Source organism: Mustelus asterias, chromosome 14 (assembly GCF_964213995.1).
Source record: "Mustelus asterias chromosome 14, sMusAst1.hap1.1, whole genome shotgun sequence".
Classification (NCBI taxonomy): Eukaryota; Metazoa; Chordata; class Chondrichthyes; order Carcharhiniformes; family Triakidae; genus Mustelus; species Mustelus asterias.
In genome coordinates, this window is record NC_135814.1 from 106,197,004 (window position 1) to 106,208,370 (window position 11,367).

The window sequence follows — 11,367 nt, forward strand, 5'->3', positions numbered from 1 at the left end:
TAAATTCGGCCTCACCAAGGCCTTATATAACCTTACCATAACACTCCATCTTTTATACTCGATACTCCAATTTATAAAGGCCAATGTACCAAAGGCACTCTTTACGACCCTATCCACCTGTGACATCACTTTTTGGGAATTCTGCGCCTGTATTCCCAGATCCCTCTGTTCAACTGCACTCTTCAGAGTCCTACCATTTACCCTATATGTTCTACTTTGGTTTGTCCTTCCAAAGTGCAATATCTCACACTTGTCTGCGTTAAATTCCATTTGCCATTTTTCAGCCCATTTTTCTAGTTGGTCCAAATCCCTCTGCATGCTTTGAAAACCTTCCTCACTGTCCACTACACCTCCAATCTTTGTATCATCAGCAAACTTGCTGATCCAATTTACCACATTATCATCCAGATCATTGATATAGATGACAAACAACAATGGACCCAACACCGATCCCTGCGGCACACCACTAGTCACAGGCCTCCACTCAGAGAAGCAATCCTCCACAACCACTCTCTGGCTTCTTCCATTGAGCCAGTGTCTAATCCAATTTACTACCTCCCCATGTATACCTAGCGACTGAACCTTCCTAACTAACCTCCCATGAGGGACCTTGTCAAAGGCCTTGCTGAAATCCAGGTAGACAACATCCACCACCTTCCCTTCATCCACCTTCCTGGTAACCTCCTCGAAAAACTCTAATAGATTGGTCAAACATGACCTACCACGCACAAAGCCATGTTGACTCTCCCTAATAAGTCCCTGTCTATCCAAATATTTGTAGATCCTATCCCTTATCACACCTTCCAATGACTTGCCCACCACCTACATCAAACGTACTGGCCTATAATTTCCCGGATTTCTTTTGGAACCTTTTTTAAACAACGGAACAACATGAGCCACCCTCCAATCATCCGGCACCTCCCCCGTGAATACTGACATTTTAAATATGTCTGCCAGGGCCCCTGCACGTTCGACACTAGCTTCCCTCAAGGTCTGTGGGAATACCCTGTCCGGTTCTGGGGATTTATCCACTCTGACTTGCCTCAAGACACCAAGCACCTCCTCCCCTTTAATCTGTAAAGGTTCCATGACCTCCCTACCTGTTTGCCCTATTTCCGTAGACTCCATGCCCGTTTCCTCAGTAAATACGGATGCAAAAAAAACATTTAGTATCTCCCCCATCTCTTTTGGTTCCATACACAGTCTACCACTCTGGTCTTCAAGAGGACCAATTTTATCCCTCACTATCCTTTTGCTCCTAACATACCTATAGAAGCTCTTTTCCTTCACTCTGTCTGCCAAAGCAACCTCATGTCTTCTTTTAGCCCTCCTGATTTCCCTCTTAAGTAGCTTCTTGCACTTTTTATACAACTCGAGCATCTGATCTGTTCCTATAGCCCAACTAGTCAAAGATAGGAATATGAGAACAGGAGTAGGCCATTCAGCCCATCGAGCCTGCTCCACCGTCCAGTCAACTCATGGCTGATCATTTACCTCAATGCCACCTTCCCGCACTATCCCCATTCCCTTAGAGTCCAAAAATCAATTTGCGTATGTCTTAAATTTATTCACCAATGAAGCATCCACAACCCCATGGGGAAGAGAAATCCGAACATTCACCACAATCTGAGTGAGGAAATTTCTCCTCATCTCACTATTCAACAGAGAGAGGAATTGGAGAGAGAGAGGGATGGGAGAGAGAGAGGGGGATGGGAGAGAGAGAGGAATGGGAGAGAGAGAGGGATGGGAGAGAGAGAGGGATGGGAGAGAGAGAGAGGAATGGGAGAGAGAGAGGAATGGGTGAGAGAGAGGGATGGGAGAGAGAGAGGGATGGGAGAGAGAGAGGAATGGGAGAGAGCGGAATGGGAGAGAGAGGAATGGGAGAGAAGTGAATGGGAGAGAGAGGGGAATGGGAGAGAGAGGAATGGGAGAGAGAGAGGAATGGGAGAGAGAGAGAGGAATGGGAGAGAGGTGAATGGGAGAGAGAGAGGAATGGGAGAGAGAGGGGAATGACAGCAATGTCCAAATCCTCAACATTGACTGAAACTACACTCTTAAAATAATAAAAAAATCACAGGAGTTAACCAGCTTTCCTCTGCAATGTATCCCTGACAACAGAGGCCATTCAGCTCCACAGGCGTAGGAGCAGCACGCAGGGGTTTGCTTTGGACGGGGGATTATTGACAGTGGTGCAGAAAGCTGTGGTCAGGCTTCCTGCCTCCCGGGCTGCGTGTAGGCCTCAGGGTTTGTGTGGGACGGGGGAGGGGGGAGGGAGAGAAGGTGAGAAATGGAGGAGTGTTGGGAGAAAATCAACATTATTTTAAGGAAAGGATAAAAATTCCAGAGGGAAACAGATGTTAAATCCTGAACAAAGGTCTTGGATCAGGTTTGCTGTAAGTGGCGGGGAGCGGGGAGTGAGTGGTGAAGAGGTGCGGGGATGTGGGGGGAGACATTAGGGCCACAGCGGGAGGATTGTACACAGTTCTGCACATCTCCAGGAAGGCAGAGATGTAGGATGGATGTTTTCCGGAATGATTCTGGGAATGTACGTTTAGGGATATGAAGAAAAAAAATAAAATTGCATAAATAAAAATCCACTTATTGCTTCAGGGTAAAGGTTGGAATTTCTGTCTGTGTTTACCTATCTCGAGCTAAGTCCAGTGACAGATGGAGAGACACGTACCCTGACACAATCCTACACTTTGTATAACTATCTTGGTTTTGATTTGATTTGATTTATTATTGTCACATAGAATCATAGAAACCCTACAGTGCAGAAGGAGACCATTCGGCCCATCGAGTCTGCACCGACCACAATCCCACCCATAACCCCACATATTTACCCCGCTAATCCCCCTAACCCACACATCCCGGGACACTAAGAGTCAATTTAGCATGGCCAATGCACCTAACCCACACATGCTTTTGGAGCATGAGAGGAAACCGGAGCACCCGGAGGAAATCCACGCAGGCACAGCCGGAATGTACAAACTCCACACAGACTCAAGCCGGGAATCGAACCCGGGAACCTGGCGCTGTGAGGCAGCATTGCTAACCACTGTGCCACCTTGCTGTCCACATGTATTGTTATCCAGTGGAAAGTATTGTTTCTTGCGCAATATACAGACAAAACATACCATTCATAGAGCACATAGGGGAGAAGGAAAGGAGAGGGTGCAGAATGTAGTGTTACAGTCATAGCTAGGGTGTAGAGAAAGATCAACTTAGTGTGAGGTAGGTCCATTCAAAAGTCCGATGGCAGCAGGGAAGAAGCTGTTCTTGAGTTGGTTGGTACGTGACCTCAGACTTTTGCATCTTTTTCCCAATGGAAGAAAGTGGAAGAGAGAATGTCCGGGTGAGTAGGGTCCTCAATTATGCTGGCTGCTTTGCCGAGGCAGTGGGGTTTAGACGGAGTCAATGGATGTGAGGCTGGTTTATCAATAATTAATTTAATAATGACAATTTTGTTTTACAATCCGTATTTTCAGAGGATAGTGTTCTATATATTTTATTCATATTCAACACAGATGTGCAATTTAAATATAATTCCCTCAAGGCAGAGAACAGAACCCATTCCGTCCAGTAATGGTGTGGCTCGCATTACACCCGACCCTCATGTATTGACCTTCTCGATGATGCCACGGCCGAAATGTTTCTCCTGAAGACCTTCTTGTCATCAGAATCCTTCACTCTTTATATTGGCTGAAACATTGACCCAACCTTTAACTGGGAGGGTTGCCAGTCAGTGAGGGTGAGGTGAGAGGGAAAGCACCTTCTGGAGGACAATTCGGGATGGGGAATAAATGTTGCCTTTGCCAATCAGGCTCACACCCCTTGAAAGAGTAAAAACAACACCTGCTGAAAATTCAGTTCCGGAGAATAGTGCGCTTGGACACGTTATAACGAAAGAATAGTTTTCAATTCACATGATTGGCTCATCTTGGAAAACACATGGTGCAGGTCTGATGAATAAGATGTTTTGACCTCTTGAAGCTCAGTTGAGTGAATTCAATCGCTGAAGTGGAATACTGGAGGCATTGGAAGGGTCCCTGAAAGAGGTAGAGTTTCTGCCGGTCACAGAATGAATTAATTGTAGCCTTGTTACCAGGAGGTCAGGTTACTATACTGATTAATGTTTGCACATTCTCCCCATGTCTGTGTGGGTTTTCTCCGGGTGCTCCGGTTTCCTCCCACAGTCCAAAGATGTGTGGGTTAGGTTGATTGGCCATGCTAAAATTGCCCATTAGTGTCCTGAGATGCGTAGGTTAGAGGGATCAGTGGGTAAATATGTAGGGATATGGGGGTAGGACCTGGGTGGGATTGTGGTCGGTGCAGACTCGATGGGCCCAGTGGCCTCTTTCTGCACTGTAGGGTTTCTATGATTTCTATGATTTCTGTGATGAACTTGAAAAGGTTCTGGCGTGGAGATCTGCTGATATTACAGTCTCCAATTCTTGAGGTAAAGGTATCATTGTCCTTTCTGCTGCATCCGTTGCTATTGTGTTACTTTGCGACAGAATTAAAAGGTATTGGTTGCTTTACTGTGTAATTTCTCACAGCTCCCATCCAAATATTGCATCAGGCTTAAGCTACTTAGCCACAACAGACAAAGCATACCGTTCGTAGAGAAGGAAAGGAGACAGTGCAGAATGTAGTGTTACAGTCATAGTTAGGGTGTAGAGAAAGATCAACTTAATGCAAGGTAAGTCCATTCAAAAATTTGACAGCAGCAGGGAAGGAGCTGTTCTTGAGTCGGTTGGTACTTGACCTCAGACTTTTGTATCTTTTTCCTGACGGAAGAAGGTGGGAGAGAGAATGTCCCGGGTGCGTGGGATCCTTAATTATGCCGGCTGCTTTGCCGAGGCCGCGGGAAGTGTAGACAGAGTCAATGGATGGGAGGCTGGTTTGCGTGATGGATTGGGCTACATTCACGACCCTTTGTAGTTTCTTGTAGTCTTGTGCAGAGCAGTGTGTTGTGCGCAAGAAACAACACTTTTCACTGTATGCTAACACATGTGACGATAATAAATCAAATCAAATCAACTCAAACCTGGGCTATTGTTTGCAAACATTGACCCTGGGGGCTGGGTTCTGAGACTATTGGACATAGAACATTACAGCGCAGTACAGGCCCTTCGGCCCTCGATGTTGCGCCGACCAGTGAAACCAATCTAAAACCCATCTAACCTACACTATTCCAATATCATCCATATGTTTATCCAATGACCATTTAAATGCCCTTAATGTTGGCGAGTCCACCACTGTTGCAGGCAGGGCATTCCACGCCCTTACTACTCTCTGAGTAAAGAACCCCTACCTCTGACATCTGTCTGTCCTATATCTATCACCCCTCAATTTAAAGCTATGTCCCCTCGTGCTAGCCATCACCATCCGAGGAAAAAGGCTCTCACTATCCACCCTATCTAATCCTCTGATCATCTTGTCTGCCTCTATTAAGTCACCTCTTAACCTTCTTCTCTCTAACGAAAACAGCCTCAAGTCCCTCAGCCTTTCCTCATAAGACCTTCCCACCATACCAGGCAACATCCTGGTAAATCTCCTCTGCACCCTTTCCAATGCTTCCACATCCTTCCTATAATGCGGCGACCAGAACTGTACACAATACTCCAAGTGCAGCCGCACCAGAGTTTTGTACAGCTGCAACATGACCTCATGGCTCCAAAACTCAATCCCTCTAAAAGCTAACACACTGTACGCCTTCTTAACAACCCTATCAACCTGGGTGCCAACTTTCCGGGATCTATGCACATGGACACCCAGATCCCTCTGTTCATCCACACTACCAAGTATCTTACCATTAGCCCAGTACTCTGTATTACTGTCACTCCTTCCAAAGTGAATCACCTCACACTTTTCTGCATTAAACTCCATTTGCCACCTCTCAGCCCAGCTCTGCAGCTTATCTATGTCCCTCTGTAACCTGCAACATCCTTCCGCACTATCCACCACTCCACCGACTTTAGTGTCATCCGCAAATTTACTAACCCATCCTTTTACGCCCTCATCCAGGTCACTTATAAAAATGACAAACAGCAGTGGCCCCAAAACAGATCCTTGCGGTACACCACTTGTAACTGAATTCCAGGATGAACATTTCCCATCAACCACCACCCTCTGTCTTCTTACAGCTAGCCAATTTCTGATCCAAACCGCTAAATCACCCTCAATCCCACGCGTCTGTATTTTCTGCAATAGCTTACCGTGGGGAACCTTATCAAACGCTTGACTGAAATCCATATACACCACATCAACTGCTTTACCCTCATCCACCTCTTTGGTCACCTTCTCAAAGAACTCAATAACCCTTCCCTATCACTGCTTTAGTTTCCAAATCACCCATTCGAATCAGGAAATATCTTTCTGGATGGTTTCGGGAGATGCGTAGTGACACCTCTGGTCTGGAATGTGTTCATCTGTCCTTTTCAGGCAGTGCATCCATTTTAAATCCACAGACCGAGAGTCAGGTGACCCTCAGCGGCCATCTTTTGCGGCCTGTCACCGTTCATTTTAAAAAGCCACTTCCAGAAGCTTCCACACTGTGCACAGTTTGTGTTTTAAAAAGTTATGGATAGGCCGTGCCTTTTACTGGGCACAACAATTGTCACACACAGTGATCACAAATGTCAGTTCATATCTGAGGCTGCCTGGAACCAGGTTACCAGCCTCATTCATTCATTATTCTCTCATCATTTGGAGGAATTGTAATTTCCAAAGGTTCTTGCAAATTCTAATCAGCCCATCTGTCACTTCCTCCTTTAATATTCTGGGATGTGGACCATCCGGGCTGGAGATGTTCTGGTTTTATTCTTATCAATGTTTAACTGCTTTCCTTATCTGCACGAGACTTTTTATCAATATGGAAAGTTGAGGCGGGATTGATGAAATGTTTCCTCTGGTCCTTGAGGGGTGCTTAGATTATGTTTATCATCCCAACTTTCCTTCTAAATGGCAAAAATCCAAAAGTAAAGATAACCTTAAAGCTGCAGTGATTTGATTTAATTTGATTTGATTTATTATTGTCACATGTATTAGTATACAGTGAAAAGTGTTGTTTCTTGTGCGCTATACAGACAAAGCATACCATTCATAGAGAAGGAAAGGAGAGAGTGCAGAATGTAGTGTTACAGTCATAGCTAGGGTGTAGAGAAAGATCAACTTAATGCAAGGTCGGTCTATTCAAAAGTCTGACAGCAGCAGGGAAGAAGAAGCTATTCTTGAGTCGATTGGTCTGTGACCTCAGACTTCTGTATCCTTTTCCCGGAAGAAGGTGGAAGAGAGAATGTCCGGGGTGCGTGGGGTCCTTAATTATGCTGGCTGCTTTGCCAAGGCAGCGGGAAGTGTAGACAGAGTCAATGGATGGGAGGCTGGTTTGCGTGATGGATTGGGCTGCATTCATGATCCTTTGTAGTTTCTTGTGGTCTTGGGCAGAGCAGGAGCCCCATACCAAGCTGTGATACAACCAGAAAGAATGCTTTCTATGGTACAATCTGTATGATGCAATGTTCGCTTGCCCTGTCCCAGAGACTGTCAGCTCTCAGTTATAAAGTGGGGAGTTCAAATTCTACAACGGCCTCAGCAAATAGCCTGGGTAGGCCACACTAGGGTAGCACCGAGGGAGTGCTACCTTGTCTGTGGGACCATGAGAAGCTGAACCCGAGGCCCTATCTGCCTGCTCAAGTTTTAGGCCCCCATGAAATTTCTCAGGGGGCAGAACGGGAATCCAGCTTGGGTCAATGTTTAGCCCAAAGGCGCGTTGAGCTGTTCTCCAGTTCAGAGCTGCATGAATTAGCTGCAGCCTGATTGGGCCAGAACACTTAGAAACAAAACCAGGTGGATCCATCTGAATGGCGAATTGGGATTTAAAAACTGCAGAGCTGTCAAACTGAGCAACTTTTAATGGTGTCATCAAGTGTTAGCCAGGACAGCACCATTCCCCCCGCCATCTCTCTCTCTCTCATTGGTATATGATGGGGGTTATGTTGTTCCTTGCTTGGCCACTTGAGGGCCATTGTGAGTTGTCTCTTTAATCGATTGGGATTGTAAAAACCTTGTGCTGGATTTTGCCACCTTTTCTATTCCATGTGTATCCGGGAGAGCGATGTTCGGGAGCAACAGTGCTGACAAGATTTCAGGGTTTTGGGAAAAGGATGGAAAATGTCACCAGGGAGGTGACAATCTAATGGTATTATTGTTAGAATATTTATCCAGAAACTCAGCTAATGTTCTGGGGACCCGGGTTCAAATCCCACCAAAGCAGATGGTGGAATTTGAATTCAATAAAAAATACCTGGAATTAAGAACTTACTGATGATTGTGAAACCATTGTCGATTGTCGGAAAAACCCATCTGGGTCACTAATGTCCTTTAGGGAAGGAAATCTGCCGTCCTTACCTGGTCTGGCCTACATGTGACTCCAGAGCCACAGTAATGTGGTTGACTCTCAACTGGCCTCCAAGGATAACTAAATGCTGGCCAGCAATTATTGCCCATCCCTAGTTACCCTTGGAGGCCCATCCTCAGAGCTCATTTATTTTATTCATTCCTGGGGCATTATTTCCACTGCTGCAAAGTTGCCACAAAGTGAAGTAATAAAAATAAACATGTCTTCAGCTTCTCAACACGAAAACATCTCCAAGACGAAATGAATCGTTTTCCAAGGACAGTGAACCTTGTTGTTCCAGTCAGCACTGAGATGGGGAGCATCAAATGGTCACTGAGGTGAAGTGGGCAAACTCCGAAACCGCACCCCCCCCCCCCCCCACCCCCCGCCTCCCCCTCCCCGGGACTCAGAGCCTGACGCGAAAAAAACCCACGGGTTTGTGGGACCATTCATGAGATTTTGTGTCAACAACCGAACCCTCGGTGACGAATATTGACATTGGCTAAGATTCTGCTGTCAGTGGGAGCTAATGGCCGCGTTCCAGAGGAAACCATCACTGCTGATTGTAAATGAATTTAATTATTGGAGAAGGAGCTACAGGCAGAGCAGAGGGTGAGAGTTTTGGGAGTTTTAATATTCACCCTCCAACAGCATCAAAATTCACCAACTACCCTTCAACATTTAAACACATCCAGCACCCAGCTGGCTGGTTCTGTGGGGAATATCACTGTGTCCGTTAGAAAAGGGGATAGCCTTCTAGTTTCATGGAAATTCTTGGGATGTTTTAATTTTAATTTAATCAGAGAAAAGGGTTTTGTCATATCTTCTTTTTACAGGATGTGGGTGTCGCTGGCTGGGTCCAACATTTGGGTGCCCATCTCTAATTGGCTTGGGAAGGTGGTGGTGAGTTGTCTTCGTGAACCGTTGCAGTCAATGTGGTGTAGGTACACCCACAGTGCTGCTAGGGAGGGAGTTCCAGGATTTTGACCCAGTGAGGGAACGGCCGATATATTTCCGAGTCAGGATGGTGAGTGACTTGGAGGGGAACTTCCAAGTGGTGGTGTTCACAGGTATCTGCTGCTCTTGTCCTTCCAGACGGTAGAGGTTGGGGGTTTGGAAGGTGTCGTTGAAGGCAGCTTGATGAGTTGCTGCAGTGCAGCTTGTGGAATCTGATTGCCAGAGCCACTGGGAATTGTGGCCAATGCTTGGACAACACACAGTCCCCAGATTCTAACTGCTGGGAGTTCCAGGGCAAAGATAGCTCTGGGGTCATGTCACAGAGACAGGGTGGGAGGCCCCAGGCGAGGGCAGGAGCAGGGAGGCTAGAATTGGAAAAAGCTCCCCAGGGGGGACGGGACACCCAGGGGGCCAGCTTTTGAGTGTGGGGGTGGGGGGTGCATGCAGGATTGGGAAAGGGGCAGAGATGGAAACAACTCCTCCCCCCTTCCCCTTCCCAGTTGAGGCCTGAACAGGCTGACCTGCCAGCATCATCCCTGTCCCTGACCTCCTTCCACCAGCCTCCAAATTACAGACAGGTATGAGTTGGCCCTCACGTAATTCAGACCTCACTTGGGCTGAGGGTGGGTGGGCCTCAACCCCCCGCCTCCATATAATTCCTGACACCTCAAGCACAGGGTCAATAGGCCAAGGGTAGGCCACCTGGAGGGATATTCTGGGCTCCCACCACTCCCCACCCACAAGCCCACCCACAAGCCCACCTGTAAAGGGTGCCTGTAAAATTTTGCCCGCAGTGACTTCCATTCCACTGTGGGTAGCACAGTGGTTAGCACTACTGCCTCACAGCGCCAGGGACCCGGGTTCAATTCCCGGCTTGGGTCACTGTCTGTGTGGAGTCTGCACATTCTCCCTGTTTCTGCGTGGGTTTCCTCCGGGTGCTCCGATTTCCTCCCACAGTCCAAAAGACGTGCTGGTTAGGTGCACTGGCCGTGCTAAATTCTCCCTCAGTGTACCCGAACAGGCGCCAGAGTGTGGTGACTGGGCATTTTCACAGTAACTTCATTGTGGTGTGAATGTAAGCCTACTTGTGACACTAATAAATAAACTTTAAACTTTACACACTTCCTCTTCCCACACACACAACTACGTCATCTCCTGAGAGGGGCAAAAAATACAGAAAAACCTCGGCCCGAACAACAACCAGAACCACAATTGATGAAGAAGTTCAGAACCATGAGGGGGCTGGACAGAGTAGAGAGGGAGAAACTGTTCCCGCTCGCAAAAGGATCGAGAATGAGAGGGACACAGATTTTAGATGATTTGCGAAAGAAACAAATGTGAGAGGAAACTTCTCCTGTGGTGGAGGCAGGTTCAACTGAGGCATTGAAGAGTGCGTTAGGTGATTATTTGAATGAAATGTGCAGAGTTAACAGGGTAAAGGCAGGGGAATGGAACTAAGTCATCGTGTTCATTTGGAGAACAGGTACAGGCACTTTGGGCCAAATGGCCTCCTCCTGCACCCCAACTGTTTTGTAATTCTGTGACTCTGCAGAGCATCTTTAACACAAAGCATTTCACAGGTTTCACTGAGGAATTATAAAACACAATTTGACACGGATTCACTGAAGGGAATAATCAGCCTGGTGATCAAATTCTTGCCCAGGGTTTAAAGGAGTGAGAGAGAGGCGAAGGGGTCAGGGAGGAAATTCCAGAGCTTCAGGCCCACATGGAGCTGAAGGCACGGCCATCGATGGCAAAATCCGAACCAGGATCTGATAAATGCAGAGATCTCAGAGAGGGAACTCATTGAAAGTTTATTTATGAGTGTCACAAGTAGGCCTACATTAACACAGCAATGAAGTTACTGTGACCTGGCTGGAGGAGATGACAGAGATGGCGGGTGTTCGATGGGCCAATGCTAGGGAGGGTGGTGAGGACATGGAGGGATTTGAAAATAAGGATAAGAATTGTTAAAAATGGAAATTATCTGGAACATTCTCCTCTGAGCC